Source organism: Danio rerio, chromosome 4 (genome assembly GCF_052040795.2).
Source record: "Danio rerio strain M-AB ecotype USA chromosome 4, GRCz13ab, whole genome shotgun sequence".
In the NCBI taxonomy this organism is placed as follows: Eukaryota; Metazoa; Chordata; class Actinopteri; order Cypriniformes; family Danionidae; genus Danio; species Danio rerio.
The window spans coordinates 79,282,498-79,310,236 of NC_141024.2; the positions used below are offsets into that span (position 1 = coordinate 79,282,498).

At 46.1% G+C, this 27,739-nt stretch overlaps 1 protein-coding gene, 59 non-coding genes and 1 pseudogene across 60 annotated transcripts in view; 1 reads left to right on the top strand and 60 right to left on the bottom strand.

Moving 5' to 3' along the window:
• LOC137491081 (uncharacterized) overlaps window positions 1-27,739 on the top strand; it is a 554,517-nt gene that overhangs the window by 148,802 nt on the left and 377,976 nt on the right. The gene's annotated exons all lie outside the window — the stretch shown is intronic.
• Window positions 322-440, bottom strand: LOC141382495 (5S ribosomal RNA). The gene has a single exon (XR_015486953.1). It is a non-coding gene; the product is annotated as a 5S ribosomal RNA (ribosomal RNA).
• LOC141382496 (5S ribosomal RNA) lies at window positions 798-916 on the bottom strand. Its single transcript, XR_015486954.1, has one exon. It is a non-coding gene; the product is annotated as a 5S ribosomal RNA (ribosomal RNA).
• LOC141382497 (5S ribosomal RNA) lies at window positions 1,274-1,392 on the bottom strand. The gene has a single exon (XR_015486956.1). It is a non-coding gene; the product is annotated as a 5S ribosomal RNA (ribosomal RNA).
• On the bottom strand, window positions 1,751-1,869 carry LOC141382498 (5S ribosomal RNA). The gene has a single exon (XR_015486957.1). It is a non-coding gene; the product is annotated as a 5S ribosomal RNA (ribosomal RNA).
• On the bottom strand, window positions 2,228-2,346 carry LOC141382499 (5S ribosomal RNA). Its single transcript, XR_015486958.1, has one exon. It is a non-coding gene; the product is annotated as a 5S ribosomal RNA (ribosomal RNA).
• Window positions 2,704-2,822, bottom strand: LOC141382500 (5S ribosomal RNA). Its single transcript, XR_015486959.1, has one exon. It is a non-coding gene; the product is annotated as a 5S ribosomal RNA (ribosomal RNA).
• LOC141382501 (5S ribosomal RNA) lies at window positions 3,181-3,299 on the bottom strand. The gene has a single exon (XR_015486960.1). It is a non-coding gene; the product is annotated as a 5S ribosomal RNA (ribosomal RNA).
• Window positions 3,658-3,776, bottom strand: LOC141382502 (5S ribosomal RNA). Its single transcript, XR_015486961.1, has one exon. It is a non-coding gene; the product is annotated as a 5S ribosomal RNA (ribosomal RNA).
• LOC141382503 (5S ribosomal RNA) lies at window positions 4,134-4,252 on the bottom strand. Its single transcript, XR_015486962.1, has one exon. It is a non-coding gene; the product is annotated as a 5S ribosomal RNA (ribosomal RNA).
• On the bottom strand, window positions 4,611-4,729 carry LOC141382504 (5S ribosomal RNA). The gene has a single exon (XR_015486963.1). It is a non-coding gene; the product is annotated as a 5S ribosomal RNA (ribosomal RNA).
• LOC141382505 (5S ribosomal RNA) lies at window positions 5,089-5,207 on the bottom strand. Its single transcript, XR_015486964.1, has one exon. It is a non-coding gene; the product is annotated as a 5S ribosomal RNA (ribosomal RNA).
• LOC141382506 (5S ribosomal RNA) lies at window positions 5,565-5,683 on the bottom strand. The gene has a single exon (XR_015486965.1). It is a non-coding gene; the product is annotated as a 5S ribosomal RNA (ribosomal RNA).
• LOC141382507 (5S ribosomal RNA) lies at window positions 6,042-6,160 on the bottom strand. The gene has a single exon (XR_015486967.1). It is a non-coding gene; the product is annotated as a 5S ribosomal RNA (ribosomal RNA).
• LOC141382508 (5S ribosomal RNA) lies at window positions 6,519-6,637 on the bottom strand. Its single transcript, XR_015486968.1, has one exon. It is a non-coding gene; the product is annotated as a 5S ribosomal RNA (ribosomal RNA).
• LOC141382509 (5S ribosomal RNA) lies at window positions 6,997-7,115 on the bottom strand. Its single transcript, XR_015486969.1, has one exon. It is a non-coding gene; the product is annotated as a 5S ribosomal RNA (ribosomal RNA).
• LOC141382510 (5S ribosomal RNA) lies at window positions 7,473-7,591 on the bottom strand. The gene has a single exon (XR_015486970.1). It is a non-coding gene; the product is annotated as a 5S ribosomal RNA (ribosomal RNA).
• LOC141382511 (5S ribosomal RNA) lies at window positions 7,950-8,068 on the bottom strand. The gene has a single exon (XR_015486971.1). It is a non-coding gene; the product is annotated as a 5S ribosomal RNA (ribosomal RNA).
• LOC141382512 (5S ribosomal RNA) lies at window positions 8,426-8,544 on the bottom strand. The gene has a single exon (XR_015486972.1). It is a non-coding gene; the product is annotated as a 5S ribosomal RNA (ribosomal RNA).
• Window positions 8,902-9,020, bottom strand: LOC141382513 (5S ribosomal RNA). Its single transcript, XR_015486973.1, has one exon. It is a non-coding gene; the product is annotated as a 5S ribosomal RNA (ribosomal RNA).
• LOC141382514 (5S ribosomal RNA) lies at window positions 9,378-9,496 on the bottom strand. Its single transcript, XR_015486974.1, has one exon. It is a non-coding gene; the product is annotated as a 5S ribosomal RNA (ribosomal RNA).
• LOC141382515 (5S ribosomal RNA) lies at window positions 9,854-9,972 on the bottom strand. Its single transcript, XR_015486975.1, has one exon. It is a non-coding gene; the product is annotated as a 5S ribosomal RNA (ribosomal RNA).
• On the bottom strand, window positions 10,331-10,449 carry LOC141382516 (5S ribosomal RNA). Its single transcript, XR_015486976.1, has one exon. It is a non-coding gene; the product is annotated as a 5S ribosomal RNA (ribosomal RNA).
• On the bottom strand, window positions 10,808-10,926 carry LOC141382517 (5S ribosomal RNA; annotated as a pseudogene).
• On the bottom strand, window positions 17,013-17,131 carry LOC141382624 (5S ribosomal RNA). Its single transcript, XR_015487091.1, has one exon. It is a non-coding gene; the product is annotated as a 5S ribosomal RNA (ribosomal RNA).
• Window positions 17,490-17,608, bottom strand: LOC141382625 (5S ribosomal RNA). Its single transcript, XR_015487092.1, has one exon. It is a non-coding gene; the product is annotated as a 5S ribosomal RNA (ribosomal RNA).
• On the bottom strand, window positions 17,967-18,085 carry LOC141382626 (5S ribosomal RNA). The gene has a single exon (XR_015487093.1). It is a non-coding gene; the product is annotated as a 5S ribosomal RNA (ribosomal RNA).
• Window positions 18,445-18,563, bottom strand: LOC141382627 (5S ribosomal RNA). The gene has a single exon (XR_015487094.1). It is a non-coding gene; the product is annotated as a 5S ribosomal RNA (ribosomal RNA).
• On the bottom strand, window positions 18,922-19,040 carry LOC141382628 (5S ribosomal RNA). The gene has a single exon (XR_015487095.1). It is a non-coding gene; the product is annotated as a 5S ribosomal RNA (ribosomal RNA).
• Window positions 19,399-19,517, bottom strand: LOC141382629 (5S ribosomal RNA). The gene has a single exon (XR_015487096.1). It is a non-coding gene; the product is annotated as a 5S ribosomal RNA (ribosomal RNA).
• Window positions 19,876-19,994, bottom strand: LOC141382631 (5S ribosomal RNA). The gene has a single exon (XR_015487097.1). It is a non-coding gene; the product is annotated as a 5S ribosomal RNA (ribosomal RNA).
• Window positions 20,353-20,471, bottom strand: LOC141382632 (5S ribosomal RNA). Its single transcript, XR_015487098.1, has one exon. It is a non-coding gene; the product is annotated as a 5S ribosomal RNA (ribosomal RNA).
• Window positions 20,831-20,949, bottom strand: LOC141382633 (5S ribosomal RNA). The gene has a single exon (XR_015487099.1). It is a non-coding gene; the product is annotated as a 5S ribosomal RNA (ribosomal RNA).
• Window positions 21,308-21,426, bottom strand: LOC141382634 (5S ribosomal RNA). The gene has a single exon (XR_015487100.1). It is a non-coding gene; the product is annotated as a 5S ribosomal RNA (ribosomal RNA).
• On the bottom strand, window positions 21,785-21,903 carry LOC141382635 (5S ribosomal RNA). The gene has a single exon (XR_015487101.1). It is a non-coding gene; the product is annotated as a 5S ribosomal RNA (ribosomal RNA).
• LOC141382636 (5S ribosomal RNA) lies at window positions 22,262-22,380 on the bottom strand. The gene has a single exon (XR_015487102.1). It is a non-coding gene; the product is annotated as a 5S ribosomal RNA (ribosomal RNA).
• LOC141382637 (5S ribosomal RNA) lies at window positions 22,439-22,557 on the bottom strand. The gene has a single exon (XR_015487103.1). It is a non-coding gene; the product is annotated as a 5S ribosomal RNA (ribosomal RNA).
• LOC141382638 (5S ribosomal RNA) lies at window positions 22,616-22,734 on the bottom strand. The gene has a single exon (XR_015487104.1). It is a non-coding gene; the product is annotated as a 5S ribosomal RNA (ribosomal RNA).
• Window positions 22,793-22,911, bottom strand: LOC141382639 (5S ribosomal RNA). The gene has a single exon (XR_015487105.1). It is a non-coding gene; the product is annotated as a 5S ribosomal RNA (ribosomal RNA).
• Window positions 22,970-23,088, bottom strand: LOC141382640 (5S ribosomal RNA). Its single transcript, XR_015487106.1, has one exon. It is a non-coding gene; the product is annotated as a 5S ribosomal RNA (ribosomal RNA).
• LOC141382641 (5S ribosomal RNA) lies at window positions 23,147-23,265 on the bottom strand. The gene has a single exon (XR_015487107.1). It is a non-coding gene; the product is annotated as a 5S ribosomal RNA (ribosomal RNA).
• LOC141382642 (5S ribosomal RNA) lies at window positions 23,324-23,442 on the bottom strand. The gene has a single exon (XR_015487108.1). It is a non-coding gene; the product is annotated as a 5S ribosomal RNA (ribosomal RNA).
• Window positions 23,501-23,619, bottom strand: LOC141382643 (5S ribosomal RNA). Its single transcript, XR_015487109.1, has one exon. It is a non-coding gene; the product is annotated as a 5S ribosomal RNA (ribosomal RNA).
• Window positions 23,678-23,796, bottom strand: LOC141382644 (5S ribosomal RNA). The gene has a single exon (XR_015487110.1). It is a non-coding gene; the product is annotated as a 5S ribosomal RNA (ribosomal RNA).
• Window positions 23,855-23,973, bottom strand: LOC141382645 (5S ribosomal RNA). The gene has a single exon (XR_015487111.1). It is a non-coding gene; the product is annotated as a 5S ribosomal RNA (ribosomal RNA).
• Window positions 24,324-24,442, bottom strand: LOC141382646 (5S ribosomal RNA). Its single transcript, XR_015487112.1, has one exon. It is a non-coding gene; the product is annotated as a 5S ribosomal RNA (ribosomal RNA).
• Window positions 24,801-24,919, bottom strand: LOC141382647 (5S ribosomal RNA). Its single transcript, XR_015487113.1, has one exon. It is a non-coding gene; the product is annotated as a 5S ribosomal RNA (ribosomal RNA).
• On the bottom strand, window positions 25,277-25,395 carry LOC148682963 (5S ribosomal RNA). The gene has a single exon (XR_015944264.1). It is a non-coding gene; the product is annotated as a 5S ribosomal RNA (ribosomal RNA).
• On the bottom strand, window positions 25,454-25,572 carry LOC148682964 (5S ribosomal RNA). Its single transcript, XR_015944265.1, has one exon. It is a non-coding gene; the product is annotated as a 5S ribosomal RNA (ribosomal RNA).
• LOC148682965 (5S ribosomal RNA) lies at window positions 25,631-25,749 on the bottom strand. Its single transcript, XR_015944266.1, has one exon. It is a non-coding gene; the product is annotated as a 5S ribosomal RNA (ribosomal RNA).
• LOC148682966 (5S ribosomal RNA) lies at window positions 25,808-25,926 on the bottom strand. The gene has a single exon (XR_015944267.1). It is a non-coding gene; the product is annotated as a 5S ribosomal RNA (ribosomal RNA).
• Window positions 25,985-26,103, bottom strand: LOC148682967 (5S ribosomal RNA). The gene has a single exon (XR_015944268.1). It is a non-coding gene; the product is annotated as a 5S ribosomal RNA (ribosomal RNA).
• On the bottom strand, window positions 26,162-26,280 carry LOC148682968 (5S ribosomal RNA). The gene has a single exon (XR_015944269.1). It is a non-coding gene; the product is annotated as a 5S ribosomal RNA (ribosomal RNA).
• LOC148682969 (5S ribosomal RNA) lies at window positions 26,339-26,457 on the bottom strand. Its single transcript, XR_015944270.1, has one exon. It is a non-coding gene; the product is annotated as a 5S ribosomal RNA (ribosomal RNA).
• On the bottom strand, window positions 26,516-26,634 carry LOC148682970 (5S ribosomal RNA). Its single transcript, XR_015944271.1, has one exon. It is a non-coding gene; the product is annotated as a 5S ribosomal RNA (ribosomal RNA).
• On the bottom strand, window positions 26,693-26,811 carry LOC148682971 (5S ribosomal RNA). The gene has a single exon (XR_015944272.1). It is a non-coding gene; the product is annotated as a 5S ribosomal RNA (ribosomal RNA).
• Window positions 26,870-26,988, bottom strand: LOC148682972 (5S ribosomal RNA). The gene has a single exon (XR_015944273.1). It is a non-coding gene; the product is annotated as a 5S ribosomal RNA (ribosomal RNA).
• On the bottom strand, window positions 27,047-27,165 carry LOC148682973 (5S ribosomal RNA). The gene has a single exon (XR_015944274.1). It is a non-coding gene; the product is annotated as a 5S ribosomal RNA (ribosomal RNA).
• Window positions 27,224-27,342, bottom strand: LOC148682974 (5S ribosomal RNA). The gene has a single exon (XR_015944275.1). It is a non-coding gene; the product is annotated as a 5S ribosomal RNA (ribosomal RNA).
• Window positions 27,401-27,519, bottom strand: LOC148682975 (5S ribosomal RNA). Its single transcript, XR_015944276.1, has one exon. It is a non-coding gene; the product is annotated as a 5S ribosomal RNA (ribosomal RNA).
• On the bottom strand, window positions 27,578-27,696 carry LOC148682976 (5S ribosomal RNA). Its single transcript, XR_015944277.1, has one exon. It is a non-coding gene; the product is annotated as a 5S ribosomal RNA (ribosomal RNA).

Genomic DNA, 27,739 nt, shown 5'->3' on the forward strand with positions numbered 1-27,739 from the left:
TGCCAAATGAAGCACTTCGAAAAGCTTACAGCACCTGGTATTCCCAGGCGGTCTCCCATCCAAGTACTAACCAGGCCCGACCCTGCTTTACTTCCGAGTTCAGATGAGATCGGGCATTTCTTTTTTTTTTTTTTTTTTTTTTTTTTTTTTGGCACACCAACAGCTCTTTAAAACAGGCGCAGCACCAGGGAACGAGCGCAGCTCAGCTGGCGTCGACACAGCACCGACAGAGAAACAATGCCCTTGAAGGCGAGAAAAAATAATGGCAGCGAAGCTGCGACACGGGGAAGTCTATCAGCTGCCAAATGAAGCACTTCGAAAAGCTTACAGCACCTGGTATTCCCAGGCGGTCTCCCATCCAAGTACTAACCAGGCCCGACCCTGCTTTACTTCCGAGTTCAGATGAGATCGGGCATTTCCAGGGTGGTATGGCCGTAAGCGAAAGAGGATGTCAAGCGTTGGCTATTTAAATCAGCTGCCAAATGAAGCACTTCGAAAAGCTTACAGCACCTGGTATTCCCAGGCGGTCTCCCATCCAAGTACTAACCAGGCCCGACCCTGCTTTACTTCCGAGTTCAGATGAGATCGGGCATTTCTTTTTTTTTTTTTTTTTTTTTTTTTTTTTTGGCACACCAACAGCTCTTTAAAACAGGCGCAGCACCAGGGAACGAGCGCAGCTCAGCTGGCGTCGACACAGCACCGACAGAGAAACAATGCCCTTGAAGGCGAGAAAAAATAATGGCAGCGAAGCTGCGACACGGGGAAGTCTATCAGCTGCCAAATGAAGCACTTCGAAAAGCTTACAGCACCTGGTATTCCCAGGCGGTCTCCCATCCAAGTACTAACCAGGCCCGACCCTGCTTTACTTCCGAGTTCAGATGAGATCGGGCATTTCCAGGGTGGTATGGCCGTAAGCGAAAGAGGATGTCAAGCGTTGGCTATTTAAATCAGCTGCCAAATGAAGCACTTCGAAAAGCTTACAGCACCTGGTATTCCCAGGCGGTCTCCCATCCAAGTACTAACCAGGCCCGACCCTGCTTTACTTCCGAGTTCAGATGAGATCGGGCATTTCTTTTTTTTTTTTTTTTTTTTTTTTTTTTTTGGCACACCAACAGCTCTTTAAAACAGGCGCAGCACCAGGGAACGAGCGCAGCTCAGCTGGCGTCGACACAGCACCGACAGAGAAACAATGCCCTTGAAGGCGAGAAAAAATAATGGCAGCGAAGCTGCGACACGGGGAAGTCTATCAGCTGCCAAATGAAGCACTTCGAAAAGCTTACAGCACCTGGTATTCCCAGGCGGTCTCCCATCCAAGTACTAACCAGGCCCGACCCTGCTTTACTTCCGAGTTCAGATGAGATCGGGCATTTCCAGGGTGGTATGGCCGTAAGCGAAAGAGGATGTCAAGCGTTGGCTATTTAAATCAGCTGCCAAATGAAGCACTTCGAAAAGCTTACAGCACCTGGTATTCCCAGGCGGTCTCCCATCCAAGTACTAACCAGGCCCGACCCTGCTTTACTTCCGAGTTCAGATGAGATCGGGCATTTCTTTTTTTTTTTTTTTTTTTTTTTTTTTTTTTGGCACACCAACAGCTCTTTAAAACAGGCGCAGCACCAGGGAACGAGCGCAGCTCAGCTGGCGTCGACACAGCACCGACAGAGAAACAATGCCCTTGAAGGCGAGAAAAAATAATGGCAGCGAAGCTGCGACACGGGGAAGTCTATCAGCTGCCAAATGAAGCACTTCGAAAAGCTTACAGCACCTGGTATTCCCAGGCGGTCTCCCATCCAAGTACTAACCAGGCCCGACCCTGCTTTACTTCCGAGTTCAGATGAGATCGGGCATTTCCAGGGTGGTATGGCCGTAAGCGAAAGAGGATGTCAAGCGTTGGCTATTTAAATCAGCTGCCAAATGAAGCACTTCGAAAAGCTTACAGCACCTGGTATTCCCAGGCGGTCTCCCATCCAAGTACTAACCAGGCCCGACCCTGCTTTACTTCCGAGTTCAGATGAGATCGGGCATTTCTTTTTTTTTTTTTTTTTTTTTTTTTTTTTTTGGCACACCAACAGCTCTTTAAAACAGGCGCAGCACCAGGGAACGAGCGCAGCTCAGCTGGCGTCGACACAGCACCGACAGAGAAACAATGCCCTTGAAGGCGAGAAAAAATAATGGCAGCGAAGCTGCGACACGGGGAAGTCTATCAGCTGCCAAATGAAGCACTTCGAAAAGCTTACAGCACCTGGTATTCCCAGGCGGTCTCCCATCCAAGTACTAACCAGGCCCGACCCTGCTTTACTTCCGAGTTCAGATGAGATCGGGCATTTCCAGGGTGGTATGGCCGTAAGCGAAAGAGGATGTCAAGCGTTGGCTATTTAAATCAGCTGCCAAATGAAGCACTTCGAAAAGCTTACAGCACCTGGTATTCCCAGGCGGTCTCCCATCCAAGTACTAACCAGGCCCGACCCTGCTTTACTTCCGAGTTCAGATGAGATCGGGCATTTCTTTTTTTTTTTTTTTTTTTTTTTTTTTTTTGGCACACCAACAGCTCTTTAAAACAGGCGCAGCACCAGGGAACGAGCGCAGCTCAGCTGGCGTCGACACAGCACCGACAGAGAAACAATGCCCTTGAAGGCGAGAAAAAATAATGGCAGCGAAGCTGCGACACGGGGAAGTCTATCAGCTGCCAAATGAAGCACTTCGAAAAGCTTACAGCACCTGGTATTCCCAGGCGGTCTCCCATCCAAGTACTAACCAGGCCCGACCCTGCTTTACTTCCGAGTTCAGATGAGATCGGGCATTTCCAGGGTGGTATGGCCGTAAGCGAAAGAGGATGTCAAGCGTTGGCTATTTAAATCAGCTGCCAAATGAAGCACTTCGAAAAGCTTACAGCACCTGGTATTCCCAGGCGGTCTCCCATCCAAGTACTAACCAGGCCCGACCCTGCTTTACTTCCGAGTTCAGATGAGATCGGGCATTTCTTTTTTTTTTTTTTTTTTTTTTTTTTTTTTTGGCACACCAACAGCTCTTTAAAACAGGCGCAGCACCAGGGAACGAGCGCAGCTCAGCTGGCGTCGACACAGCACCGACAGAGAAACAATGCCCTTGAAGGCGAGAAAAAATAATGGCAGCGAAGCTGCGACACGGGGAAGTCTATCAGCTGCCAAATGAAGCACTTCGAAAAGCTTACAGCACCTGGTATTCCCAGGCGGTCTCCCATCCAAGTACTAACCAGGCCCGACCCTGCTTTACTTCCGAGTTCAGATGAGATCGGGCATTTCCAGGGTGGTATGGCCGTAAGCGAAAGAGGATGTCAAGCGTTGGCTATTTAAATCAGCTGCCAAATGAAGCACTTCGAAAAGCTTACAGCACCTGGTATTCCCAGGCGGTCTCCCATCCAAGTACTAACCAGGCCCGACCCTGCTTTACTTCCGAGTTCAGATGAGATCGGGCATTTCTTTTTTTTTTTTTTTTTTTTTTTTTTTTTTTGGCACACCAACAGCTCTTTAAAACAGGCGCAGCACCAGGGAACGAGCGCAGCTCAGCTGGCGTCGACACAGCACCGACAGAGAAACAATGCCCTTGAAGGCGAGAAAAAATAATGGCAGCGAAGCTGCGACACGGGGAAGTCTATCAGCTGCCAAATGAAGCACTTCGAAAAGCTTACAGCACCTGGTATTCCCAGGCGGTCTCCCATCCAAGTACTAACCAGGCCCGACCCTGCTTTACTTCCGAGTTCAGATGAGATCGGGCATTTCCAGGGTGGTATGGCCGTAAGCGAAAGAGGATGTCAAGCGTTGGCTATTTAAATCAGCTGCCAAATGAAGCACTTCGAAAAGCTTACAGCACCTGGTATTCCCAGGCGGTCTCCCATCCAAGTACTAACCAGGCCCGACCCTGCTTTACTTCCGAGTTCAGATGAGATCGGGCATTTCTTTTTTTTTTTTTTTTTTTTTTTTTTTTTTGGCACACCAACAGCTCTTTAAAACAGGCGCAGCACCAGGGAACGAGCGCAGCTCAGCTGGCGTCGACACAGCACCGACAGAGAAACAATGCCCTTGAAGGCGAGAAAAAATAATGGCAGCGAAGCTGCGACACGGGGAAGTCTATCAGCTGCCAAATGAAGCACTTCGAAAAGCTTACAGCACCTGGTATTCCCAGGCGGTCTCCCATCCAAGTACTAACCAGGCCCGACCCTGCTTTACTTCCGAGTTCAGATGAGATCGGGCATTTCCAGGGTGGTATGGCCGTAAGCGAAAGAGGATGTCAAGCGTTGGCTATTTAAATCAGCTGCCAAATGAAGCACTTCGAAAAGCTTACAGCACCTGGTATTCCCAGGCGGTCTCCCATCCAAGTACTAACCAGGCCCGACCCTGCTTTACTTCCGAGTTCAGATGAGATCGGGCATTTCTTTTTTTTTTTTTTTTTTTTTTTTTTTTTTTGGCACACCAACAGCTCTTTAAAACAGGCGCAGCACCAGGGAACGAGCGCAGCTCAGCTGGCGTCGACACAGCACCGACAGAGAAACAATGCCCTTGAAGGCGAGAAAAAATAATGGCAGCGAAGCTGCGACACGGGGAAGTCTATCAGCTGCCAAATGAAGCACTTCGAAAAGCTTACAGCACCTGGTATTCCCAGGCGGTCTCCCATCCAAGTACTAACCAGGCCCGACCCTGCTTTACTTCCGAGTTCAGATGAGATCGGGCATTTCCAGGGTGGTATGGCCGTAAGCGAAAGAGGATGTCAAGCGTTGGCTATTTAAATCAGCTGCCAAATGAAGCACTTCGAAAAGCTTACAGCACCTGGTATTCCCAGGCGGTCTCCCATCCAAGTACTAACCAGGCCCGACCCTGCTTTACTTCCGAGTTCAGATGAGATCGGGCATTTCTTTTTTTTTTTTTTTTTTTTTTTTTTTTTTTTGGCACACCAACAGCTCTTTAAAACAGGCGCAGCACCAGGGAACGAGCGCAGCTCAGCTGGCGTCGACACAGCACCGACAGAGAAACAATGCCCTTGAAGGCGAGAAAAAATAATGGCAGCGAAGCTGCGACACGGGGAAGTCTATCAGCTGCCAAATGAAGCACTTCGAAAAGCTTACAGCACCTGGTATTCCCAGGCGGTCTCCCATCCAAGTACTAACCAGGCCCGACCCTGCTTTACTTCCGAGTTCAGATGAGATCGGGCATTTCCAGGGTGGTATGGCCGTAAGCGAAAGAGGATGTCAAGCGTTGGCTATTTAAATCAGCTGCCAAATGAAGCACTTCGAAAAGCTTACAGCACCTGGTATTCCCAGGCGGTCTCCCATCCAAGTACTAACCAGGCCCGACCCTGCTTTACTTCCGAGTTCAGATGAGATCGGGCATTTCTTTTTTTTTTTTTTTTTTTTTTTTTTTTTTGGCACACCAACAGCTCTTTAAAACAGGCGCAGCACCAGGGAACGAGCGCAGCTCAGCTGGCGTCGACACAGCACCGACAGAGAAACAATGCCCTTGAAGGCGAGAAAAAATAATGGCAGCGAAGCTGCGACACGGGGAAGTCTATCAGCTGCCAAATGAAGCACTTCGAAAAGCTTACAGCACCTGGTATTCCCAGGCGGTCTCCCATCCAAGTACTAACCAGGCCCGACCCTGCTTTACTTCCGAGTTCAGATGAGATCGGGCATTTCCAGGGTGGTATGGCCGTAAGCGAAAGAGGATGTCAAGCGTTGGCTATTTAAATCAGCTGCCAAATGAAGCACTTCGAAAAGCTTACAGCACCTGGTATTCCCAGGCGGTCTCCCATCCAAGTACTAACCAGGCCCGACCCTGCTTTACTTCCGAGTTCAGATGAGATCGGGCATTTCTTTTTTTTTTTTTTTTTTTTTTTTTTTTTTTGGCACACCAACAGCTCTTTAAAACAGGCGCAGCACCAGGGAACGAGCGCAGCTCAGCTGGCGTCGACACAGCACCGACAGAGAAACAATGCCCTTGAAGGCGAGAAAAAATAATGGCAGCGAAGCTGCGACACGGGGAAGTCTATCAGCTGCCAAATGAAGCACTTCGAAAAGCTTACAGCACCTGGTATTCCCAGGCGGTCTCCCATCCAAGTACTAACCAGGCCCGACCCTGCTTTACTTCCGAGTTCAGATGAGATCGGGCATTTCCAGGGTGGTATGGCCGTAAGCGAAAGAGGATGTCAAGCGTTGGCTATTTAAATCAGCTGCCAAATGAAGCACTTCGAAAAGCTTACAGCACCTGGTATTCCCAGGCGGTCTCCCATCCAAGTACTAACCAGGCCCGACCCTGCTTTACTTCCGAGTTCAGATGAGATCGGGCATTTCTTTTTTTTTTTTTTTTTTTTTTTTTTTTTTTGGCACACCAACAGCTCTTTAAAACAGGCGCAGCACCAGGGAACGAGCGCAGCTCAGCTGGCGTCGACACAGCACCGACAGAGAAACAATGCCCTTGAAGGCGAGAAAAAATAATGGCAGCGAAGCTGCGACACGGGGAAGTCTATCAGCTGCCAAATGAAGCACTTCGAAAAGCTTACAGCACCTGGTATTCCCAGGCGGTCTCCCATCCAAGTACTAACCAGGCCCGACCCTGCTTTACTTCCGAGTTCAGATGAGATCGGGCATTTCCAGGGTGGTATGGCCGTAAGCGAAAGAGGATGTCAAGCGTTGGCTATTTAAATCAGCTGCCAAATGAAGCACTTCGAAAAGCTTACAGCACCTGGTATTCCCAGGCGGTCTCCCATCCAAGTACTAACCAGGCCCGACCCTGCTTTACTTCCGAGTTCAGATGAGATCGGGCATTTCTTTTTTTTTTTTTTTTTTTTTTTTTTTTTTTTGGCACACCAACAGCTCTTTAAAACAGGCGCAGCACCAGGGAACGAGCGCAGCTCAGCTGGCGTCGACACAGCACCGACAGAGAAACAATGCCCTTGAAGGCGAGAAAAAATAATGGCAGCGAAGCTGCGACACGGGGAAGTCTATCAGCTGCCAAATGAAGCACTTCGAAAAGCTTACAGCACCTGGTATTCCCAGGCGGTCTCCCATCCAAGTACTAACCAGGCCCGACCCTGCTTTACTTCCGAGTTCAGATGAGATCGGGCATTTCCAGGGTGGTATGGCCGTAAGCGAAAGAGGATGTCAAGCGTTGGCTATTTAAATCAGCTGCCAAATGAAGCACTTCGAAAAGCTTACAGCACCTGGTATTCCCAGGCGGTCTCCCATCCAAGTACTAACCAGGCCCGACCCTGCTTTACTTCCGAGTTCAGATGAGATCGGGCATTTCTTTTTTTTTTTTTTTTTTTTTTTTTTTTTTGGCACACCAACAGCTCTTTAAAACAGGCGCAGCACCAGGGAACGAGCGCAGCTCAGCTGGCGTCGACACAGCACCGACAGAGAAACAATGCCCTTGAAGGCGAGAAAAAATAATGGCAGCGAAGCTGCGACACGGGGAAGTCTATCAGCTGCCAAATGAAGCACTTCGAAAAGCTTACAGCACCTGGTATTCCCAGGCGGTCTCCCATCCAAGTACTAACCAGGCCCGACCCTGCTTTACTTCCGAGTTCAGATGAGATCGGGCATTTCCAGGGTGGTATGGCCGTAAGCGAAAGAGGATGTCAAGCGTTGGCTATTTAAATCAGCTGCCAAATGAAGCACTTCGAAAAGCTTACAGCACCTGGTATTCCCAGGCGGTCTCCCATCCAAGTACTAACCAGGCCCGACCCTGCTTTACTTCCGAGTTCAGATGAGATCGGGCATTTCTTTTTTTTTTTTTTTTTTTTTTTTTTTTTTTGGCACACCAACAGCTCTTTAAAACAGGCGCAGCACCAGGGAACGAGCGCAGCTCAGCTGGCGTCGACACAGCACCGACAGAGAAACAATGCCCTTGAAGGCGAGAAAAAATAATGGCAGCGAAGCTGCGACACGGGGAAGTCTATCAGCTGCCAAATGAAGCACTTCGAAAAGCTTACAGCACCTGGTATTCCCAGGCGGTCTCCCATCCAAGTACTAACCAGGCCCGACCCTGCTTTACTTCCGAGTTCAGATGAGATCGGGCATTTCCAGGGTGGTATGGCCGTAAGCGAAAGAGGATGTCAAGCGTTGGCTATTTAAATCAGCTGCCAAATGAAGCACTTCGAAAAGCTTACAGCACCTGGTATTCCCAGGCGGTCTCCCATCCAAGTACTAACCAGGCCCGACCCTGCTTTACTTCCGAGTTCAGATGAGATCGGGCATTTCTTTTTTTTTTTTTTTTTTTTTTTTTTTTTTGGCACACCAACAGCTCTTTAAAACAGGCGCAGCACCAGGGAACGAGCGCAGCTCAGCTGGCGTCGACACAGCACCGACAGAGAAACAATGCCCTTGAAGGCGAGAAAAAATAATGGCAGCGAAGCTGCGACACGGGGAAGTCTATCAGCTGCCAAATGAAGCACTTCGAAAAGCTTACAGCACCTGGTATTCCCAGGCGGTCTCCCATCCAAGTACTAACCAGGCCCGACCCTGCTTTACTTCCGAGTTCAGATGAGATCGGGCATTTCCAGGGTGGTATGGCCGTAAGCGAAAGAGGATGTCAAGCGTTGGCTATTTAAATCAGCTGCCAAATGAAGCACTTCGAAAAGCTTACAGCACCTGGTATTCCCAGGCGGTCTCCCATCCAAGTACTAACCAGGCCCGACCCTGCTTTACTTCCGAGTTCAGATGAGATCGGGCATTTCTTTTTTTTTTTTTTTTTTTTTTTTTTTTTTGGCACACCAACAGCTCTTTAAAACAGGCGCAGCACCAGGGAACGAGCGCAGCTCAGCTGGCGTCGACACAGCACCGACAGAGAAACAATGCCCTTGAAGGCGAGAAAAAATAATGGCAGCGAAGCTGCGACACGGGGAAGTCTATCAGCTGCCAAATGAAGCACTTCGAAAAGCTTACAGCACCTGGTATTCCCAGGCGGTCTCCCATCCAAGTACTAACCAGGCCCGACCCTGCTTTACTTCCGAGTTCAGATGAGATCGGGCATTTCCAGGGTGGTATGGCCGTAAGCGAAAGAGGATGTCAAGCGTTGGCTATTTAAATCAGCTGCCAAATGAAGCACTTCGAAAAGCTTACAGCACCTGGTATTCCCAGGCGGTCTCCCATCCAAGTACTAACCAGGCCCGACCCTGCTTTACTTCCGAGTTCAGATGAGATCGGGCATTTCTTTTTTTTTTTTTTTTTTTTTTTTTTTTTTGGCACACCAACAGCTCTTTAAAACAGGCGCAGCACCAGGGAACGAGCGCAGCTCAGCTGGCGTCGACACAGCACCGACAGAGAAACAATGCCCTTGAAGGCGAGAAAAAATAATGGCAGCGAAGCTGCGACACGGGGAAGTCTATCAGCTGCCAAATGAAGCACTTCGAAAAGCTTACAGCACCTGGTATTCCCAGGCGGTCTCCCATCCAAGTACTAACCAGGCCCGACCCTGCTTTACTTCCGAGTTCAGATGAGATCGGGCATTTCCAGGGTGGTATGGCCGTAAGCGAAAGAGGATGTCAAGCGTTGGCTATTTAAATCAGCTGCCAAATGAAGCACTTCGAAAAGCTTACAGCACCTGGTATTCCCAGGCGGTCTCCCATCCAAGTACTAACCAGGCCCGACCCTGCTTTACTTCCGAGTTCAGATGAGATCGGGCATTTCTTTTTTTTTTTTTTTTTTTTTTTTTTTTTTGGCACACCAACAGCTCTTTAAAACAGGCGCAGCACCAGGGAACGAGCGCAGCTCAGCTGGCGTCGACACAGCACCGACAGAGAAACAATGCCCTTGAAGGCGAGAAAAAATAATGGCAGCGAAGCTGCGACACGGGGAAGTCTATCAGCTGCCAAATGAAGCACTTCGAAAAGCTTACAGCACCTGGTATTCCCAGGCGGTCTCCCATCCAAGTACTAACCAGGCCCGACCCTGCTTTACTTCCGAGTTCAGATGAGATCGGGCATTTCCAGGGTGGTATGGCCGTAAGCGAAAGAGGATGTCAAGCGTTGGCTATTTAAATCAGCTGCCAAATGAAGCACTTCGAAAAGCTTACAGCACCTGGTATTCCCAGGCGGTCTCCCATCCAAGTACTAACCAGGCCCGACCCTGCTTTACTTCCGAGTTCAGATGAGATCGGGCATTTCTTTTTTTTTTTTTTTTTTTTTTTTTTTTTTTGGCACACCAACAGCTCTTTAAAACAGGCGCAGCACCAGGGAACGAGCGCAGCTCAGCTGGCGTCGACACAGCACCGACAGAGAAACAATGCCCTTGAAGGCGAGAAAAAATAATGGCAGCGAAGCTGCGACACGGGGAAGTCTATCAGCTGCCAAATGAAGCACTTCGAAAAGCTTACAGCACCTGGTATTCCCAGGCGGTCTCCCATCCAAGTACTAACCAGGCCCGACCCTGCTTTACTTCCGAGTTCAGATGAGATCGGGCATTTCCAGGGTGGTATGGCCGTAAGCGAAAGAGGATGTCAAGCGTTGGCTATTTAAATCAGCTGCCAAATGAAGCACTTCGAAAAGCTTACAGCACCTGGTATTCCCAGGCGGTCTCCCATCCAAGTACTAACCAGGCCCGACCCTGCTTTACTTCCGAGTTCAGATGAGATCGGGCATTTCTTTTTTTTTTTTTTTTTTTTTTTTTTTTTTTGGCACACCAACAGCTCTTTAAAACAGGCGCAGCACCAGGGAACGAGCGCAGCTCAGCTGGCGTCGACACAGCACCGACAGAGAAACAATGCCCTTGAAGGCGAGAAAAAATAATGGCAGCGAAGCTGCGACACGGGGAAGTCTATCAGCTGCCAAATGAAGCACTTCGAAAAGCTTACAGCACCTGGTATTCCCAGGCGGTCTCCCATCCAAGTACTAACCAGGCCCGACCCTGCTTTACTTCCGAGTTCAGATGAGATCGGGCATTTCCAGGGTTTTATGGCCGTTTTTTTTTTTTTTTTTCAGCTTTTTTGCCAAATGAAGCACTTCGAAAAGCTTACAGCACCTGGTATTCCCAGGCGGTCTCCCATCCAAGTACTAACCAGGCCCGACCCTGCTTTACTTCCGAGTTCAGATGAGATCGGGCATTTCTTTTTTTTTTTTTTTTTTTTTTTTTTTTTTTGGCACAAAAATATTCACATTACAAACAGGCGCAGCACTTCAAGAAATTTCACAAAACAAATGGCATTAACAAACATTCTTCAGAGAAAACATCCTCTTGGGCAAATTCCAGCGAAGCACTTACACATTAAGTACAGCTTCCATCATTAAACACATCGAAAAGCTTGGTAACATGTCTTCCCTTTAAAATACCAGTACAGTCTTTCTATGTATCGTTCCATTTTTCGTTTTCAGATGACATTCGGGCATTTCCAGGGTTTGCCTGGCCGTGCTACATTTCTTCTTTCCCACACACTTTTTTAATCATCAAATGAGAGCATTTCGAAAACTTTTTGTTTTTGTTTTCCCATTCCATCCGAACATCCAAGACTAACCAGGCCAATTGTTCTTCATCCCAATCTTCAATAATCTTTTAGCATTTTTGGCATTTCATGTAAAAACATTCTAAGCTCTTTACAGTATAAAAACAGGTGAAAATTCAGCTTCAGCTTCTTGAAAACAAACCTTACATGTTGCATTTGGTTCTCTCTGTATCTTTGTTAAAATGCACTCAGTAAAAATTGCCTTGTGTCTTATAAAAATAAGCACTTCGAAAAGCTTACAACCTTGTATTCCCAGGCGGTCTCCCATCCAATGTACTTCCATATATTTTCCTTTTTCACACTATTCAATCTTTGTACCCAAAAGTTATTTGCTATAGGTTCTTGAAATACACTATCTCTAAAATACACATAAAAGTCTTTCAGTAAACAAGCTTTAAAATCACAAAGCTTTCCTTTTAAATAGACATTTATGACTTTTATTCCCACATTCTTCCATATTTTCTATTCTTGTAATCCATTCTTTTGGTATGGCACCTTTGACCGTTTCAAGTTTATTTTCTATTTCCTTTACACTGTATTCCTCTTTAGCTTCTTCCATTAAGTCTACTATATATTGCTTAGTTAAAAATCCCTTTTTGAATTCATAAAGAAGCATCCCTTATTCTTAAAATCCCCACATCTCCATTTTTTAAAAAATAGTTCCTTCCCTTCTTTTAAAATACTTTTATTTAAAAACAAAGGTTGATTTAACAAGTTTTCTCTACCCTTTACTTGGTAAAATACTCCATCTAAAAATTTCCCCCATGCACTTAAAATTTCTTGATAAAACCCTGGTAACTTTTCCGTCATCCAGTTTTTTGTTTTTAACCAAAGAATGTCTTCTCCTAAGTTAAAATTGCCAACTTTGTTTAAAAAATATTTCATAACCTTTTTCCATTCTGTTGAGTTCTCCTCTTGTAAAAGCTTTTTAACTATTTTGACTCTAAGACAATTCTTCCTTTGTTTAATATCAATCAATCCTATCCCTCCTTCTTCTGTTGCTCCTATTATTGTATTGTACGCAATTCTTGGGGGTTTCCCCTCCCATAAAAAATCTTGAACACACTTTTTCAATCTCTCTTCTATCCAACATGGCATTTCTGTTACATATAATTTATACCATAGCTTTGATGTCATTAAAACATTTAATATTAAGGCTTTCCCCTTTAAGCAAAGTTCTCTCATCCTCCAAAAATTTAATTTTGATTCTATTCCTCTTATTAGATCATCCCACATCTTTTCTGTTGCTTTCCTTTCATTTTTACCAATTAAAATTCCTAAAATTTTCAGTTCTTCTACTTCTCTAAATTGGAAACAATCTGTTAAAATATCTGCTTTACCAAACCTCATATATTCTGTTTTATTTTCATTTATTTTGCTTCCTGTTCCCTTACAAAACTCCTGTACTTTTTTCATGGCTTCTTTTACACTCTTTTTATCCTTCACTATTATTGTTGTATCATCAGCATACTGGTATATTTTTCCTTCATCCTCCTTTTCTTCTATTTTTATTCCTTTAATTTTAGTTTCTTGTTTTATTGCTAACCCTAAAGGTTCTGCGATTAGGGAATATAATAGCGCTGAAAGAGGACATCCTTGTCTAATTGATCTTGTAATTTTAAAACAATCTGTTAAAAAACCATTACATTTTACTTTTGTAAAAGCCCCTTTATATAAAATTTTAATCCAATTAATAAAATTCTCTCCAAATCCAAATGTTTTGAGTACATCAAATAAGTAAGTATGTTCGACTCTGTCAAAAGCCTTTTCAAAATCTAAACTAATTAAAAAACCATTCATCTTCTTTTCTTGTAAATAATCTATTGTGCTTTTAATACTCATTGTTACATCTGCTATATCTCTCCCTTTTATTGCATATGCTTGGTTTGATTTAATTAATTTAGGCATTACTTCCTTTAATCTATTCGCTAAAACTTTTGCTAAAATCTTTAAATCTGTATTCAACATTGTTATTGGTCTATAATTTTGTAATTCAGTTTTTGCTCCTTTTCTTTTATATATTAACTTCATTAATCCCATCCCCATTCTTTCATTCATCTCTTTACATTTAAAAATTTCTTTAAAAACTTCTTTAAGTATTCCTTTTAAAATATCTTTAAAAACAATATAAAATTCATTTCCTATTCCATCTATACCTGGACTTTTCTTTTTATTTAGTTGATTTATTGCAATTTCAATCTCTTCTTCATCTATTTCTCTGTCACATTCTTTGTTGTCATCTTTTTCTAGTTTTACTTTTATATAATTTAGAATCTTCCTTTCTTTTTCTTCATCAATACCTTTTGCTTTAAATAGATCTTCATAAAAATGCTTGATTTCTTCTAGTATTTCTATGTTTCCTTTCGCCATTTTTCCACTCCTCCCTTTAATTTCCTTTAGTATTCCTGCTTTACCTCTTTGCTTCTCTAAATCAAAAAAGAATTTCGTGCATTTTTCCCCTTCTACTGTGTATTTAGATCTGCTCCTCAACATTGCCCCCTTATATTTGTCTTCTTCTAAATCTCGTAATTTTTGCTCTATTTCTTTGATTTTTTCAATGTCTTTATTTTCTTTGTTTAATTCTTTTTCTAAGGATCTTTTAACTTCTTTTTCTGTATACTTTTTACATCTTTGTAGTACTGCGCAATATTTGATTGTGTATTTTCTTATTTGATATTTTGTGTTTTCCCACCATATCCTTTTATCTTCATCATACATTCTATTTTCTTTTTCTTTCTCTATTATTTCTTTGACTTTTTGAACATAATCTTGATTCTTTAAAATGGTTGTGTTTAAAATCCAAGTCCCTGGTCCTTTTTGTATGTTTTCTATATTCACTTTAAAATGCAAGAGCTTATGATCACTAAAACTGTTCTCTTCATACTGTATGTTTTCTATAAAATTTTCAATATTTCTAGTACATAAAATAAAATCTATTCTCGTTTGACATATAAAATTCCCCACTATTTGTCTCCTTGAAAACTCTCTTTTTTCTCTATTCCTTTCCCTCCATATATCTATTAAACTATTTTCCTTTATTAACTCATTTAGTTCCTTTCTTCCTATATCCGATTTAAAAACCATTCCATCAGCCATATCTTGTTTTCTAAAAACAGTATTAAAATCTCCCATCATTATTATTTCTTTAAAACCTTTTAATACTTTATTTAAAACCTCAAAATATTCTTTTTTGTCTTTATCTTCTGTTGGTGCATGTATATTTGCTATTATTAATTCATGTCCTTCATAGTTCACCTCTATTACTAAACATTTTCCATAATTATCCCTATACACAATTCTTTTAAAGTTTAAAACATCTTTCCTTATTAAAAAAGCAACACCTCTTCCAGATTTACCATCACCATTATTATATATAATATCCCCTTGCCACAACTTTTTAAAATCGTCCATTGCATGTTCTTTCCAGTTTGTTTCCTGTAAACCTATCACTTCCTTGTTTTTACATTTCTCTCTTATTTTCTCAAATTTATCTTTTCCCATCAGTCCCCTTGCATTAAAAGACACACAGTTTAAAACCATTAAAATAAATAAAAATGAAATTAAAAACCTACACATCCTCATTGTCCTTCATCTCCTTCCAACGCTCTCAACCAACAACTTCTTTCGTTAAAAGAGACAAAGATTAAAAGCATTTTAAAATAGATAAAATATTTTAAAAACATCATTTTTCTTCATCTTCTTCCAGTCCCCTTAACACTTCATACCTATTTACATATTTAGCTCTGTTCTTTGTTAAAACTTTTTTCTTTGCCATGTCCAAGTTTGGTTTTACCTTAAAAGTTCTTCTTCTTAAAAATCCTCTTTCCACTTTGTTCTTATCCACATTTTCCATCTTTGTTTCTTCATCATTTGCCATTCCTTCAGCTTGACCAGTCTTTCTTAGTTCCTCTTTTTCCACAGTGCTTAAAAAAGTTTTAAAACTGTCCGATATTTCCATTTGTGACCACTGTCCGTCCTGTCCTGATAACTGTACTTCATTTTCTTCATTTTCGTTTTCTCCTTCCTTTTTTCCATTGTTATTCATTTCCTCCTCCATTGTCCTTTCTATTGCTTCATTATCTTCTTCCCTTTTGTTGTTTTCTTCATGCACCTGCCGGTCCTGATCTTCTCCTCCTCCTTCCTCTCCTTCCATCCAGCATTCACACTTGTTTAAAAAATTTTTACATTCCGGGCACCTGACAGTGATACAGTCTCTTGCAAAATGCCCCCTTTCCTCGCATTTGTAGCACTTGAATTCTGGACAGTCTTTCAGCATGTGTTCCGGGCTCATGCACAGCCTACAGGTCTTCACCTGATGGCTGTGCATCACCCTGAAGTACTGCGTTCCTTCTGCTGTCTCCATTTTTGTGCTGTATGGCAAGGATGCCACCTCTTTAGGGAACCTCACTTTAAGGAACCTTGTTCCGTCTTCTATGTCGGTACCCGGATAAAACCTTCGTTTAATTTTAGATATGGGACAAACTCCCCAAGTATCTAATTTTTCCAGAATTTCCTTATCTTCAAGATAGACCGGCAGGTGCATAAAGGAAACAACAAAATCCCTATTATGAAGCTTTTTAATTTCACAGTTCACCCCATTTATCATCAGTTTGTCAGTCAATTGTTCACATAATTCTTCTGTTTCCATTGTTAGTTCGTACTCCTTCCCTTGTCTTGGTCTTAAAGCCAGAATTTTTCCATGTCCACACTTTTCAATCACCGCTTTAATAATATCTTCTGCTCTCACTTCCTGTACATCTTCCACATTAATGATAACTGTTGCCTCCTTTAAATACTTTCTTCCACCTACTTGGCTTTTCCGTTGTCCAGCTCGTTGTCCATTTTCCAGTCCGTTGTCTTTAACCATTCTTGTCTCGTCATCCAGTCCTGTTTCATATTCCTTTCGTGTCTCTGCATCCAGTCCAGGGTCGTTTGCCATCAATCCGTCCTTTGTTTGCTCCATAGCAAAAAAACACAAGCAAAAAACCACCCTCCAGCCAGCAAAATGCTGCTGTCAGGTGGTTAAAAAACAAAAATCAAAAACAAAAAAAACTATATCAGTCCACAAAAAGTGTAAAACACAAAAAAATAAACAGAAAAAATGGAGGAGAGCCTTCCTCTCCTGACTGCTGCCAGTCACTTCCTTGTTGCACTCTAGCTCCCTCTAGCGTGCTCAGGGTGGTATGGCCGTAAGCGAAAGAGGATGTCAAGCGTTGGCTATTTAAATCAGCTGCCAAATGAAGCACTTCGAAAAGCTTACAGCACCTGGTATTCCCAGGCGGTCTCCCATCCAAGTACTAACCAGGCCCGACCCTGCTTTACTTCCGAGTTCAGATGAGATCGGGCATTTCTTTTTTTTTTTTTTTTTTTTTTTTTTTTTTTGGCACACCAACAGCTCTTTAAAACAGGCGCAGCACCAGGGAACGAGCGCAGCTCAGCTGGCGTCGACACAGCACCGACAGAGAAACAATGCCCTTGAAGGCGAGAAAAAATAATGGCAGCGAAGCTGCGACACGGGGAAGTCTATCAGCTGCCAAATGAAGCACTTCGAAAAGCTTACAGCACCTGGTATTCCCAGGCGGTCTCCCATCCAAGTACTAACCAGGCCCGACCCTGCTTTACTTCCGAGTTCAGATGAGATCGGGCATTTCCAGGGTGGTATGGCCGTAAGCGAAAGAGGATGTCAAGCGTTGGCTATTTAAATCAGCTGCCAAATGAAGCACTTCGAAAAGCTTACAGCACCTGGTATTCCCAGGCGGTCTCCCATCCAAGTACTAACCAGGCCCGACCCTGCTTTACTTCCGAGTTCAGATGAGATCGGGCATTTCTTTTTTTTTTTTTTTTTTTTTTTTTTTTTTTGGCACACCAACAGCTCTTTAAAACAGGCGCAGCACCAGGGAACGAGCGCAGCTCAGCTGGCGTCGACACAGCACCGACAGAGAAACAATGCCCTTGAAGGCGAGAAAAAATAATGGCAGCGAAGCTGCGACACGGGGAAGTCTATCAGCTGCCAAATGAAGCACTTCGAAAAGCTTACAGCACCTGGTATTCCCAGGCGGTCTCCCATCCAAGTACTAACCAGGCCCGACCCTGCTTTACTTCCGAGTTCAGATGAGATCGGGCATTTCCAGGGTGGTATGGCCGTAAGCGAAAGAGGATGTCAAGCGTTGGCTATTTAAATCAGCTGCCAAATGAAGCACTTCGAAAAGCTTACAGCACCTGGTATTCCCAGGCGGTCTCCCATCCAAGTACTAACCAGGCCCGACCCTGCTTTACTTCCGAGTTCAGATGAGATCGGGCATTTCTTTTTTTTTTTTTTTTTTTTTTTTTTTTTTTGGCACACCAACAGCTCTTTAAAACAGGCGCAGCACCAGGGAACGAGCGCAGCTCAGCTGGCGTCGACACAGCACCGACAGAGAAACAATGCCCTTGAAGGCGAGAAAAAATAATGGCAGCGAAGCTGCGACACGGGGAAGTCTATCAGCTGCCAAATGAAGCACTTCGAAAAGCTTACAGCACCTGGTATTCCCAGGCGGTCTCCCATCCAAGTACTAACCAGGCCCGACCCTGCTTTACTTCCGAGTTCAGATGAGATCGGGCATTTCCAGGGTGGTATGGCCGTAAGCGAAAGAGGATGTCAAGCGTTGGCTATTTAAATCAGCTGCCAAATGAAGCACTTCGAAAAGCTTACAGCACCTGGTATTCCCAGGCGGTCTCCCATCCAAGTACTAACCAGGCCCGACCCTGCTTTACTTCCGAGTTCAGATGAGATCGGGCATTTCTTTTTTTTTTTTTTTTTTTTTTTTTTTTTTTTGGCACACCAACAGCTCTTTAAAACAGGCGCAGCACCAGGGAACGAGCGCAGCTCAGCTGGCGTCGACACAGCACCGACAGAGAAACAATGCCCTTGAAGGCGAGAAAAAATAATGGCAGCGAAGCTGCGACACGGGGAAGTCTATCAGCTGCCAAATGAAGCACTTCGAAAAGCTTACAGCACCTGGTATTCCCAGGCGGTCTCCCATCCAAGTACTAACCAGGCCCGACCCTGCTTTACTTCCGAGTTCAGATGAGATCGGGCATTTCCAGGGTGGTATGGCCGTAAGCGAAAGAGGATGTCAAGCGTTGGCTATTTAAATCAGCTGCCAAATGAAGCACTTCGAAAAGCTTACAGCACCTGGTATTCCCAGGCGGTCTCCCATCCAAGTACTAACCAGGCCCGACCCTGCTTTACTTCCGAGTTCAGATGAGATCGGGCATTTCTTTTTTTTTTTTTTTTTTTTTTTTTTTTTTTGGCACACCAACAGCTCTTTAAAACAGGCGCAGCACCAGGGAACGAGCGCAGCTCAGCTGGCGTCGACACAGCACCGACAGAGAAACAATGCCCTTGAAGGCGAGAAAAAATAATGGCAGCGAAGCTGCGACACGGGGAAGTCTATCAGCTGCCAAATGAAGCACTTCGAAAAGCTTACAGCACCTGGTATTCCCAGGCGGTCTCCCATCCAAGTACTAACCAGGCCCGACCCTGCTTTACTTCCGAGTTCAGATGAGATCGGGCATTTCCAGGGTGGTATGGCCGTAAGCGAAAGAGGATGTCAAGCGTTGGCTATTTAAATCAGCTGCCAAATGAAGCACTTCGAAAAGCTTACAGCACCTGGTATTCCCAGGCGGTCTCCCATCCAAGTACTAACCAGGCCCGACCCTGCTTTACTTCCGAGTTCAGATGAGATCGGGCATTTCTTTTTTTTTTTTTTTTTTTTTTTTTTTTTTTGGCACACCAACAGCTCTTTAAAACAGGCGCAGCACCAGGGAACGAGCGCAGCTCAGCTGGCGTCGACACAGCACCGACAGAGAAACAATGCCCTTGAAGGCGAGAAAAAATAATGGCAGCGAAGCTGCGACACGGGGAAGTCTATCAGCTGCCAAATGAAGCACTTCGAAAAGCTTACAGCACCTGGTATTCCCAGGCGGTCTCCCATCCAAGTACTAACCAGGCCCGACCCTGCTTTACTTCCGAGTTCAGATGAGATCGGGCATTTCCAGGGTGGTATGGCCGTAAGCGAAAGAGGATGTCAAGCGTTGGCTATTTAAATCAGCTGCCAAATGAAGCACTTCGAAAAGCTTACAGCACCTGGTATTCCCAGGCGGTCTCCCATCCAAGTACTAACCAGGCCCGACCCTGCTTTACTTCCGAGTTCAGATGAGATCGGGCATTTCTTTTTTTTTTTTTTTTTTTTTTTTTTTTTTTGGCACACCAACAGCTCTTTAAAACAGGCGCAGCACCAGGGAACGAGCGCAGCTCAGCTGGCGTCGACACAGCACCGACAGAGAAACAATGCCCTTGAAGGCGAGAAAAAATAATGGCAGCGAAGCTGCGACACGGGGAAGTCTATCAGCTGCCAAATGAAGCACTTCGAAAAGCTTACAGCACCTGGTATTCCCAGGCGGTCTCCCATCCAAGTACTAACCAGGCCCGACCCTGCTTTACTTCCGAGTTCAGATGAGATCGGGCATTTCCAGGGTGGTATGGCCGTAAGCGAAAGAGGATGTCAAGCGTTGGCTATTTAAATCAGCTGCCAAATGAAGCACTTCGAAAAGCTTACAGCACCTGGTATTCCCAGGCGGTCTCCCATCCAAGTACTAACCAGGCCCGACCCTGCTTTACTTCCGAGTTCAGATGAGATCGGGCATTTCTTTTTTTTTTTTTTTTTTTTTTTTTTTTTTTGGCACACCAACAGCTCTTTAAAACAGGCGCAGCACCAGGGAACGAGCGCAGCTCAGCTGGCGTCGACACAGCACCGACAGAGAAACAATGCCCTTGAAGGCGAGAAAAAATAATGGCAGCGAAGCTGCGACACGGGGAAGTCTATCAGCTGCCAAATGAAGCACTTCGAAAAGCTTACAGCACCTGGTATTCCCAGGCGGTCTCCCATCCAAGTACTAACCAGGCCCGACCCTGCTTTACTTCCGAGTTCAGATGAGATCGGGCATTTCCAGGGTGGTATGGCCGTAAGCGAAAGAGGATGTCAAGCGTTGGCTATTTAAATCAGCTGCCAAATGAAGCACTTCGAAAAGCTTACAGCACCTGGTATTCCCAGGCGGTCTCCCATCCAAGTACTAACCAGGCCCGACCCTGCTTTACTTCCGAGTTCAGATGAGATCGGGCATTTCTTTTTTTTTTTTTTTTTTTTTTTTTTTTTTTTGGCACACCAACAGCTCTTTAAAACAGGCGCAGCACCAGGGAACGAGCGCAGCTCAGCTGGCGTCGACACAGCACCGACAGAGAAACAATGCCCTTGAAGGCGAGAAAAAATAATGGCAGCGAAGCTGCGACACGGGGAAGTCTATCAGCTGCCAAATGAAGCACTTCGAAAAGCTTACAGCACCTGGTATTCCCAGGCGGTCTCCCATCCAAGTACTAACCAGGCCCGACCCTGCTTTACTTCCGAGTTCAGATGAGATCGGGCATTTCCAGGGTGGTATGGCCGTAAGCGAAAGAGGATGTCAAGCGTTGGCTATTTAAATCAGCTGCCAAATGAAGCACTTCGAAAAGCTTACAGCACCTGGTATTCCCAGGCGGTCTCCCATCCAAGTACTAACCAGGCCCGACCCTGCTTTACTTCCGAGTTCAGATGAGATCGGGCATTTCTTTTTTTTTTTTTTTTTTTTTTTTTTTTTTTGGCACACCAACAGCTCTTTAAAACAGGCGCAGCACCAGGGAACGAGCGCAGCTCAGCTGGCGTCGACACAGCACCGACAGAGAAACAATGCCCTTGAAGGCGAGAAAAAATAATGGCAGCGAAGCTGCGACACGGGGAAGTCTATCAGCTGCCAAATGAAGCACTTCGAAAAGCTTACAGCACCTGGTATTCCCAGGCGGTCTCCCATCCAAGTACTAACCAGGCCCGACCCTGCTTTACTTCCGAGTTCAGATGAGATCGGGCATTTCCAGGGTGGTATGGCCGTAAGCGAAAGAGGATGTCAAGCGTTGGCTATTTAAATCAGCTGCCAAATGAAGCACTTCGAAAAGCTTACAGCACCTGGTATTCCCAGGCGGTCTCCCATCCAAGTACTAACCAGGCCCGACCCTGCTTTACTTCCGAGTTCAGATGAGATCGGGCATTTCTTTTTTTTTTTTTTTTTTTTTTTTTTTTTTTGGCACACCAACAGCTCTTTAAAACAGGCGCAGCACCAGGGAACGAGCGCAGCTCAGCTGGCGTCGACACAGCACCGACAGAGAAACAATGCCCTTGAAGGCGAGAAAAAATAATGGCAGCGAAGCTGCGACACGGGGAAGTCTATCAGCTGCCAAATGAAGCACTTCGAAAAGCTTACAGCACCTGGTATTCCCAGGCGGTCTCCCATCCAAGTACTAACCAGGCCCGACCCTGCTTTACTTCCGAGTTCAGATGAGATCGGGCATTTCCAGGGTGGTATGGCCGTAAGCGAAAGAGGATGTCAAGCGTTGGCTATTTAAATCAGCTGCCAAATGAAGCACTTCGAAAAGCTTACAGCACCTGGTATTCCCAGGCGGTCTCCCATCCAAGTACTAACCAGGCCCGACCCTGCTTTACTTCCGAGTTCAGATGAGATCGGGCATTTCTTTTTTTTTTTTTTTTTTTTTTTTTTTTTTTGGCACACCAACAGCTCTTTAAAACAGGCGCAGCACCAGGGAACGAGCGCAGCTCAGCTGGCGTCGACACAGCACCGACAGAGAAACAATGCCCTTGAAGGCGAGAAAAAATAATGGCAGCGAAGCTGCGACACGGGGAAGTCTATCAGCTGCCAAATGAAGCACTTCGAAAAGCTTACAGCACCTGGTATTCCCAGGCGGTCTCCCATCCAAGTACTAACCAGGCCCGACCCTGCTTTACTTCCGAGTTCAGATGAGATCGGGCATTTCCAGGGTGGTATGGCCGTAAGCGAAAGAGGATGTCAAGCGTTGGCTATTTAAATCAGCTGCCAAATGAAGCACTTCGAAAAGCTTACAGCACCTGGTATTCCCAGGCGGTCTCCCATCCAAGTACTAACCAGGCCCGACCCTGCTTTACTTCCGAGTTCAGATGAGATCGGGCATTTCCAGGGTGGTATGGCCGTAAGCGAAAGAGGATGTCAAGCGTTGGCTATTTAAATCAGCTGCCAAATGAAGCACTTCGAAAAGCTTACAGCACCTGGTATTCCCAGGCGGTCTCCCATCCAAGTACTAACCAGGCCCGACCCTGCTTTACTTCCGAGTTCAGATGAGATCGGGCATTTCCAGGGTGGTATGGCCGTAAGCGAAAGAGGATGTCAAGCGTTGGCTATTTAAATCAGCTGCCAAATGAAGCACTTCGAAAAGCTTACAGCACCTGGTATTCCCAGGCGGTCTCCCATCCAAGTACTAACCAGGCCCGACCCTGCTTTACTTCCGAGTTCAGATGAGATCGGGCATTTCCAGGGTGGTATGGCCGTAAGCGAAAGAGGATGTCAAGCGTTGGCTATTTAAATCAGCTGCCAAATGAAGCACTTCGAAAAGCTTACAGCACCTGGTATTCCCAGGCGGTCTCCCATCCAAGTACTAACCAGGCCCGACCCTGCTTTACTTCCGAGTTCAGATGAGATCGGGCATTTCCAGGGTGGTATGGCCGTAAGCGAAAGAGGATGTCAAGCGTTGGCTATTTAAATCAGCTGCCAAATGAAGCACTTCGAAAAGCTTACAGCACCTGGTATTCCCAGGCGGTCTCCCATCCAAGTACTAACCAGGCCCGACCCTGCTTTACTTCCGAGTTCAGATGAGATCGGGCATTTCCAGGGTGGTATGGCCGTAAGCGAAAGAGGATGTCAAGCGTTGGCTATTTAAATCAGCTGCCAAATGAAGCACTTCGAAAAGCTTACAGCACCTGGTATTCCCAGGCGGTCTCCCATCCAAGTACTAACCAGGCCCGACCCTGCTTTACTTCCGAGTTCAGATGAGATCGGGCATTTCCAGGGTGGTATGGCCGTAAGCGAAAGAGGATGTCAAGCGTTGGCTATTTAAATCAGCTGCCAAATGAAGCACTTCGAAAAGCTTACAGCACCTGGTATTCCCAGGCGGTCTCCCATCCAAGTACTAACCAGGCCCGACCCTGCTTTACTTCCGAGTTCAGATGAGATCGGGCATTTCCAGGGTGGTATGGCCGTAAGCGAAAGAGGATGTCAAGCGTTGGCTATTTAAATCAGCTGCCAAATGAAGCACTTCGAAAAGCTTACAGCACCTGGTATTCCCAGGCGGTCTCCCATCCAAGTACTAACCAGGCCCGACCCTGCTTTACTTCCGAGTTCAGATGAGATCGGGCATTTCCAGGGTGGTATGGCCGTAAGCGAAAGAGGATGTCAAGCGTTGGCTATTTAAATCAGCTGCCAAATGAAGCACTTCGAAAAGCTTACAGCACCTGGTATTCCCAGGCGGTCTCCCATCCAAGTACTAACCAGGCCCGACCCTGCTTTACTTCCGAGTTCAGATGAGATCGGGCATTTCCAGGGTGGTATGGCCGTAAGCGAAAGAGGATGTCAAGCGTTGGCTATTTAAATCAGCTGCCAAATGAAGCACTTCGAAAAGCTTACAGCACCTGGTATTCCCAGGCGGTCTCCCATCCAAGTACTAACCAGGCCCGACCCTGCTTTACTTCCGAGTTCAGATGAGATCGGGCATTTCTTTTTTTTTTTTTTTTTTTTTTTGGCACACCAACAGCTCTTTAAAACAGGCGCAGCACCAGGGAACGAGCGCAGCTCAGCTGGCGTCGACACAGCACCGACAGAGAAACAATGCCCTTGAAGGCGAGAAAAAATAATGGCAGCGAAGCTGCGACACGGGGAAGTCTATCAGCTGCCAAATGAAGCACTTCGAAAAGCTTACAGCACCTGGTATTCCCAGGCGGTCTCCCATCCAAGTACTAACCAGGCCCGACCCTGCTTTACTTCCGAGTTCAGATGAGATCGGGCATTTCCAGGGTGGTATGGCCGTAAGCGAAAGAGGATGTCAAGCGTTGGCTATTTAAATCAGCTGCCAAATGAAGCACTTCGAAAAGCTTACAGCACCTGGTATTCCCAGGCGGTCTCCCATCCAAGTACTAACCAGGCCCGACCCTGCTTTACTTCCGAGTTCAGATGAGATCGGGCATTTCTTTTTTTTTTTTTTTTTTTTTTTTTTTTTTTGGCACACCAACAGCTCTTTAAAACAGGCGCAGCACCAGGGAACGAGCGCAGCTCAGCTGGCGTCGACACAGCACCGACAGAGAAACAATGCCCTTGAAGGCGAGAAAAAATAATGGCAGCGAAGCTGCGACACGGGGAAGTCTATCAGCTGCCAAATGAAGCACTTCGAAAAGCTTACAGCACCTGGTATTCCCAGGCGGTCTCCCATCCAAGTACTAACCAGGCCCGACCCTGCTTTACTTCCGAGTTCAGATGAGATCGGGCATTTCCAGGGTGGTATGGCCGTAAGCGAAAGAGGATGTCAAGCGTTGGCTATTTAAATCAGCTGCCAAATGAAGCACTTCGAAAAGCTTACAGCACCTGGTATTCCCAGGCGGTCTCCCATCCAAGTACTAACCAGGCCCGACCCTGCTTTACTTCCGAGTTCAGATGAGATCGGGCATTTCTTTTTTTTTTTTTTTTTTTTTTTTTTTTTTGGCACACCAACAGCTCTTTAAAACAGGCGCAGCACCAGGGAACGAGCGCAGCTCAGCTGGCGTCGACACAGCACCGACAGAGAAACAATGCCCTTGAAGGCGAGAAAAAATAATGGCAGCGAAGCTGCGACACGGGGAAGTCTATCAGCTGCCAAATGAAGCACTTCGAAAAGCTTACAGCACCTGGTATTCCCAGGCGGTCTCCCATCCAAGTACTAACCAGGCCCGACCCTGCTTTACTTCCGAGTTCAGATGAGATCGGGCATTTCCAGGGTGGTATGGCCGTAAGCGAAAGAGGATGTCAAGCGTTGGCTATTTAAATCAGCTGCCAAATGAAGCACTTCGAAAAGCTTACAGCACCTGGTATTCCCAGGCGGTCTCCCATCCAAGTACTAACCAGGCCCGACCCTGCTTTACTTCCGAGTTCAGATGAGATCGGGCATTTCCAGGGTGGTATGGCCGTAAGCGAAAGAGGATGTCAAGCGTTGGCTATTTAAATCAGCTGCCAAATGAAGCACTTCGAAAAGCTTACAGCACCTGGTATTCCCAGGCGGTCTCCCATCCAAGTACTAACCAGGCCCGACCCTGCTTTACTTCCGAGTTCAGATGAGATCGGGCATTTCCAGGGTGGTATGGCCGTAAGCGAAAGAGGATGTCAAGCGTTGGCTATTTAAATCAGCTGCCAAATGAAGCACTTCGAAAAGCTTACAGCACCTGGTATTCCCAGGCGGTCTCCCATCCAAGTACTAACCAGGCCCGACCCTGCTTTACTTCCGAGTTCAGATGAGATCGGGCATTTCCAGGGTGGTATGGCCGTAAGCGAAAGAGGATGTCAAGCGTTGGCTATTTAAATCAGCTGCCAAATGAAGCACTTCGAAAAGCTTACAGCACCTGGTATTCCCAGGCGGTCTCCCATCCAAGTACTAACCAGGCCCGACCCTGCTTTACTTCCGAGTTCAGATGAGATCGGGCATTTCCAGGGTGGTATGGCCGTAAGCGAAAGAGGATGTCAAGCGTTGGCTATTTAAATCAGCTGCCAAATGAAGCACTTCGAAAAGCTTACAGCACCTGGTATTCCCAGGCGGTCTCCCATCCAAGTACTAACCAGGCCCGACCCTGCTTTACTTCCGAGTTCAGATGAGATCGGGCATTTCCAGGGTGGTATGGCCGTAAGCGAAAGAGGATGTCAAGCGTTGGCTATTTAAATCAGCTGCCAAATGAAGCACTTCGAAAAGCTTACAGCACCTGGTATTCCCAGGCGGTCTCCCATCCAAGTACTAACCAGGCCCGACCCTGCTTTACTTCCGAGTTCAGATGAGATCGGGCATTTCCAGGGTGGTATGGCCGTAAGCGAAAGAGGATGTCAAGCGTTGGCTATTTAAATCAGCTGCCAAATGAAGCACTTCGAAAAGCTTACAGCACCTGGTATTCCCAGGCGGTCTCCCATCCAAGTACTAACCAGGCCCGACCCTGCTTTACTTCCGAGTTCAGATGAGATCGGGCATTTCCAGGGTGGTATGGCCGTAAGCGAAAGAGGATGTCAAGCGTTGGCTATTTAAATCAGCTGCCAAATGAAGCACTTCGAAAAGCTTACAGCACCTGGTATTCCCAGGCGGTCTCCCATCCAAGTACTAACCAGGCCCGACCCTGCTTTACTTCCGAGTTCAGATGAGATCGGGCATTTCCAGGGTGGTATGGCCGTAAGCGAAAGAGGATGTCAAGCGTTGGCTATTTAAATCAGCTGCCAAATGAAGCACTTCGAAAAGCTTACAGCACCTGGTATTCCCAGGCGGTCTCCCATCCAAGTACTAACCAGGCCCGACCCTGCTTTACTTCCGAGTTCAGATGAGATCGGGCATTTCCAGGGTGGTATGGCCGTAAGCGAAAGAGGATGTCAAGCGTTGGCTATTTAAATCAGCTGCCAAATGAAGCACTTCGAAAAGCTTACAGCACCTGGTATTCCCAGGCGGTCTCCCATCCAAGTACTAACCAGGCCCGACCCTGCTTTACTTCCGAGTTCAGATGAGATCGGGCATTTCCAGGGTGGTATGGCCGTAAGCGAAAGAGGATGTCAAGCGTTGGCTATTTAAATCAGCTGCCAAATGAAGCACTTCGAAAAGCTTACAGCACCTGGTATTCCCAGGCGGTCTCCCATCCAAGTACTAACCAGGCCCGACCCTGCTTTACTTCCGAGTTCAGATGAGATCGGGCATTTCCAGGGTGGTATGGCCGTAAGCGAAAGAGGATGTCAAGCGTTGGCTATTTAAATCAGCTGCCAAATGAAGCACTTCGAAAAGCTTACAGCACCTGGTATTCCCAGGCGGTCTCCCATCCAAGTACTAACCAGGCCCGACCCTGCTTTACTTCCGAGTTCAGATGAGATCGGGCATTTCCAGGGTGGTATGGCCGTAAGCGAAAGAGGATGTCAAGCGTTGGCTATTTAAATCAGCTGCCAAATGAAGCACTTCGAAAAGCTTACAGCACCTGGTATTCCCAGGCGGTCTCCCATCCAAGTACTAACCAGGCCCGACCCTGCTTTACTTCCGAGTTCAGATGAGATCGGGCATTTCCAGGGTGGTATGGCCGTAAGCGAAAGAGGATGTCAAGCGTTGGCTATTTAAATCAGCTGCCAAA